Source organism: Physeter macrocephalus, chromosome 9, assembly GCF_002837175.3.
Source record: "Physeter macrocephalus isolate SW-GA chromosome 9, ASM283717v5, whole genome shotgun sequence".
NCBI lineage: Eukaryota > Metazoa > Chordata > Mammalia > Artiodactyla > Physeteridae > Physeter > Physeter macrocephalus.
Genome location: NC_041222.1, coordinates 9,135,997 through 9,141,996, shown reverse-complemented (window position 1 = coordinate 9,141,996; position 6,000 = coordinate 9,135,997). Strand labels below are relative to the sequence as shown.

The following is a 6,000-nucleotide window of genomic DNA, read 5'->3' as shown; positions in this document are numbered from 1 at the left end:
CCCGCCATGTCCTCCACCTGCCTCTTATCTGTATAAAAATTTTAGCCTCCTAAGGCCTTCTCCGAGTTCCAAAGAGTAAATTTAATCAGAGAAGTGAGAAAATGCAGAAAGAAAGGAAAACAGCCAAGCAAGACAAAATAATAATAATTTAGCCATTAAACAAAGTCCAGTACTTTTAGTTCCTCCTCAAGGTCTACAGATAATATTCTGAGCTGTATCCTTTGAGCTGTTCTGCAGATACTGAAACCCCCACCAGGTGGAACAAGTTAACGATATGCTTGCAGCCCAGAAGCACAGAGACCCCAGGTGGGTTGGAACCAGGAGGCTGATGATGTTGACTCCCGATTACCTCACCACCAACCAATTAGAAAACTTGTCCACAAGCTGATCACCCCATAGCCCCCTCCTTCACCCTTTCTTTACAAACCTTTCCCTGAAACCCACTGGGGAGTTTGGACCTTCTGAGCACTAACTACCTGGACCCTTTGCCTGGTGCCCTGAAATAAACGCTGCACTTTGCTTCACCACAACCCAGCGTCAGTAGGTTGGCTTTACTGCCTGTGGTCAAGCGGACCCAAGTTTGGTTCGGTAACACTTTGACTATCCACACTAGTTCAAACCACTACAAACTGGATCTGGCCAATGCATGTAATTGTGATGATACTGAAATAAAAATTCAAAATCCTAAACCAGCTGTTTCCATATCAGCACAAGGAAATAAATCAAACAAACAAAAGAAAGCACAAAGGACATTGATGTAGTTTTATTTGTGATGGTTAAATGTTTAAAGATGAGCTTGTCAACCTGACAAATTCTTATATAGCCAGTTTGACAACCATAAAGGCCAGAAAAATATGATTTCAAACATTTTTCCATAAAGTGAATAAAAGATAAAACCTTATATTTATTTTTTTTTAAATGTTGGAGACCCAACCTGGTCACAAGTATGTATGAACAGACTAAAAGGAAACTTGGTAAGTATTTACATAAATATAATCAATATAATGGTTATATTAGGTGATGGATAAAGTTGACTTTAAAAATTCTCTTTTATGCTGTAAATTTAAATAGAATTCAAACATTTACTGAGCACTTACTAAGTATCAAGTATAGGCTAGGTTGAGAAACCCACAGAGATTGAGTATGACATACAGAGATTGGAGTCAGAGTTTCCGCAGAAAGGTAGACAAATGACAGTCAGATGTAAGATAAGATATCTATGTATGATGTACATAGATATGTACATAAGCAGAATGAAAGACCGAGGGAGGGAGAAGAGAAAGGAGGGAGGAAGTGGGGAGAGGGAGAGGGGGAAGGTGGGTAGGAGGGATGGAGCCTCGAAACCAGCCTGTGATGATCTTACCTCCTGATACACACTGTCTGTTGTAATCTCTTCCACTTGAGTAACTTGCTTTTAACCAACAGAATACAGCAACATTGAGGGGATACCACTCCTGTGATGAGGTTACAACAGGCTGTGACCTCTCTCTTGCTGCTTTTGCTGAAACAAGCTGTCCTGGAATGGCTCCTGTGGCAAGGACCTGAGGGCAGTTTCCAGCCAGAAGCCAGCAAGGAAATGAAGCCTTCAGTCCGACAGCCCTTAAAGAACTGAAACCTGCCAACAGCAACCTAAGTGATCTTGGAAACTCCTTCCTGACTTTCAGGGGAGACCCCAGCCCTGGCCAATAACTTGATTGCAGCCTTGTGAGAGACCATGAAGCAGATCTAGTTAAGGTGTGCTCAGATTCCTGACTCACAGAACCTGTGAGATAAGAAATGTGTGCTGTTTTAAACCACAAAGTTTGGGGGTAATTTGTTATTCTGTGATAGATAAGTAATACAGAGAGACAGATATAATTTTCCATTATTTCATGGAAATACTAGCAGTTATAAATCTCCAGACTGAGACAAATTTGGTTAGGATGCATTTGAGTTTTAACTCCTTAGATCTTCTACCCTATTTTCCATAAACAAGACCTTTACCTTTCTCCTCAGAATTCAGCTGCTAATATGAGAAGGAAAAGAGAACATTCTGTCAAAATAGTAATAATAATAATAATAATGACACTAATAGCTATCATTCATAGAGCACTTTTTCAGGAAGTGCTCTAAAAACTAGATCTATTAAATCATCTAAAATTTACAACATTACTATGAGGTAGATAACTACTATTATTCCCATTTTGCAGGGGTGGAAAGTGAAGTACAGAAAGGCTAAGTAAGCTGTCCAAGGTTACACAGCTTGTCAGCTGCAACAAGTTACGAAGCATTACTTCGAATCATCTATTCCCCGAACCTTCCAGGTGGGTGGAACTGGGGTTCCAACTCAGGTTGGTCTGACTCTGAAGCCCTCTACCACACAATGGTGGACTTAATAAGCAAACTTAATAATAATAAATGCAATGCAATGGACATTACTGCATGTTAGGAAATATCCTAATATGTAAGTGCTTGACACCCATATCTTATTCTGTTCCCAACGATGCTGTGAATTAGCTGTCGTTATCACCATTTTAAAGGGAATGAAAGAGAGGCGAAACTACAGATCTGATTTGTAAATGGAGAAAACAATGCTTAGCTGATAAGGGGACGTTATCAGTTGAACTGTGTCCCCCAAAAGATATGCTGAGGGCTTCCCCGGTGGCGCAGTGGTTGCGCGTCCGCCTGCCGATGCAGGGGAACCGGGTTCGCGCCCCGGTCCGGGAGGATCCCACATGCCGCGGAGCGGCTGGGCCCGTGAGCCATGGCCGCTGAGCCTGCGCGTCCGGAGCCTGTGCTCCGCAACGGGAGAGGCCACAACAGAGGGAGGCCCGCATACCACCAAAAAAAAAAAAAAAAAAAAAAAAAAAGATATGCTGAAATCCTAACCCCCAGTATGCCAGTATGTGACTCTATTTAAAAATAGGGTCGTTGCAGATGCAATCAGTTAAGATGAAGTCATACTGAAATTTTAATTGAGTAACATAGAGGTCATCATCTAATAGGACCGGTGTCCTTATTAGAAGACACAGGTATGGATGCAAAATGTCGCCTGCCATATCAGGAGACACAGAATATTGCAGCCATCAAGCCAGCAGCCACTGCAGCCACCCCCACCTGTGCACCCCGAGGGGATTCAGGATGGAGAAAAGCAGGACACTGGCCCCGGAGAGTTAAGGTGCACATCAAAGGAATGATGTCAATCAGCCCAGACTCTTGCATCTTCTCATAAATTAAAAAAAGCACTAAATTCATTAACTTGAAAAGTCTGGCTTTCTTTAACTAACAGTAATCTTTTGATGTTCAGATTACCTGGTTTTGGTTGCAAAACTCCTACATATCCTGGCTCCTCCCTTACCTCTTGGGAGCAGCCCCATAGGGCTATCTGAGAGGCTGTCTTCTGGGCTTAAGTCCCCAGATTGTCCGCCCAATAAAATATAATTCTCAACTTTTAGGTTATGCATTTTTTCAGTCGACACAGATACACAAAGAGAGGAGAATGCCATGGAAAGACAGAGACATACAGGGAGAAAATGACCATGCGAAGCCGAAGGCAGAGATTGGAGTTATGCTACCATAAACCAAGGAACACCTGGGGCCACCAGAAGCTGGAACAAGGAAGGATCCTCCCTAGAGACTTCAGAGAAAGCCTTGCCCCACTGCCACCTTGATTTCAGACTTCTAGCCTCCAGAACTGTGAGGGAATACATTTCTCTGTTTTAAAACACCCAGTCTGCGACACTTTGTTACAACAGCCCAAGCAAACTGATACAGGTGGTTTAAATGTTAAATGAAAAAAACAAAAGAAAAAGTTATGGTAAAATGTTGAATAAAGAATAAAGTACTCCACAAAGAGTATTTCTAAAATGTCTCCGTCCACGAGGAAAACTAATAATGTGTCAAGGGTATGCAAAGCCACAGGATTAAAAAGAGTGCATTTTCCCAGGGTGTTTATTTTACTCTGAGATTTTTGTGGGAAGCATGGTAATTAATTTAACTGGTAAGTAATTTAAACATTTTTTAAGGCAAACAGATTTTTTTTAAGAGAAAAGAAACGGTTTGTCGTTGTTGTTTTTTGAAAGCATGATTGGACTCTATCCCCAGACTGGCAGGAGTGCCATTAGCGCCTCTCTATGACAGGGGAAAGGTCAGTACAAAAATATGATGGGTCCTGAATCGAGACTCTGGGCTTGTAACTGTGGTTTTCATCAAACAGAGTGCTAACTCCCCACCTTGTCTAAGAAGGGGGTATAAGTGAGGTCTCAAGGCTGGGAATAAACAGTTTGACAGTAACTCTCCCATCTCCCCCACCTGCAACACAGGGGTTGGTAGAAGAAGCCCAGGCTTCTGTCCAGAGAGGCTCCTTGCCATTCTGGTGAAACAGGCTGCACTGTCTCCAACATGGCAGAAACCCAGGGCAGAGGGCAGTCCCTCCTTTTCGCTGGCAATGCTGCTCAGAACAGCTCATCTGGGCGTCTTTGCCTTGACAGGATCCTGATCTGTGGTCATAATGACAGGCACCATTTGCCTCATTTTCCTTGAATTCCTAAATATCATCTCTCTTCCGAGGCTTAAAAACAAACCTTACTTAATAAAGTATCAATAGAAAGAAAGCTGGTGTCGTAAAATGTGGGTAGGCTCTGGACGGTGGTTTGGAGCATGTCATGAGCCTAACTGGCCTGGATTTGTACTCCAGCCCTGCCACTTCCCAGAAGGTGACTGCAGGCAAGCCATTTAACCCTGCTGAGCCTCGGCTGCCTCTTTTGTAAGATAAAGCTACTGATGCCTACTTGAATCATTGCTGAAAACATTAATTGTGACATAGGACAGTATCTATGGAGTGTCCGGTATGTTGCTGGTGTTCAAAACATGGTCCGCTCTCATTCGATTGACCCCACTGAGTCATTCTGCAGCTGGACTAACTCTAGGCTGGACAGGGGATGTGATTTGCCTAAGGTCACATTTCTGAGTCTGACTCACTCAGCAACTTCTGCGTGCTGGGCACAGTGCTAACAGATATGACAACCAGCAAGCAGTGTCCTTCAGGGGGTTCACAGCCAACTGGTGACAACTGCAGGGAAGTGGGTAATGAAAGTCCAACCTGGTATATGCTTTGTGAGAAATCATCAAATTGCAAGTACTTGCTGGGCATACAGTGAGCACACCCTTAATTAAATGCAAAGCACTACATATTAATAATCTCAGTTAATCCTATAGCAAACCTCATCTCCATTTAGAAATAAAGAGGGACTTCCCCGGCGGTCCCTTGGTTAAGACTCCGCGCTTCCACTGCAGGGGGCACAGGTTCCATCCCTGGTCGGTGAACTAAGATCTCTCATGCCCCATGGTGCGGCCCAAAAAAAAAAAAAAAAAAAAAAAAAAAAGAAGGGCCGAGAGGTTAAGAGGCTGGGTTCTCAGAATCAGGTTCCAATCTTATCAACTTGGGGCCCTGTTATTCAATCACCTTGGCATCAGATGCTTATCTCAAAGGGTCATTATGAAGACTGAATGAACTATGCACGTGAAGTGTTTAGCTGCAGCCAGACAGTTTCATTATTGTTTTTGTTTGTTGTTTTATCGTTGTGAAGGGTCACATTATCTACCCGGGATGTCAAATCCAAGCCCATCCTCCTTCAAACTCCTTCCTACTCCTAAGCTATACTATATGGTCACCTGCAGGAGCCTGTAGTTGGCCCCAAATGACCCAGGGTCCTCGCCTGCCAACAGGCTAGACCATCCCTTACCTGCGAAGACTCTTACCCCTCCTGGCTCCCCCAAAACTAGACTTGTCTTTGGGTTCCTGGGTAGCTTTCACAGAGGGTGTAGAGTGTGCTCTCATATCTACCTCTGCTGTCAGCCTCCCAGCTGAGTAGGAGTAAGAATCCTTCACGAGAGCAATTTGTTCATCAGATAAACATCTCTAGGCTGCTGCGGTGTGTCACAGGGAGAATCGAGGGGCCCGAAGAGCTACCTTCCCAAGCGCGTCCAGGTTCTGTGCTTGCCCCAGAGTGGATGTTGTAT

General features: G+C 43.7%; 1 protein-coding gene across 3 annotated transcripts in view; it reads right to left on the bottom strand.

Annotated features, from left to right (window-relative positions):
• The window catches only part of ASTN2 (astrotactin 2), a 961,664-nt gene that overhangs the window by 219,689 nt on the left and 735,975 nt on the right, over positions 1-6,000 (bottom strand). The window lies entirely within an intron of this gene.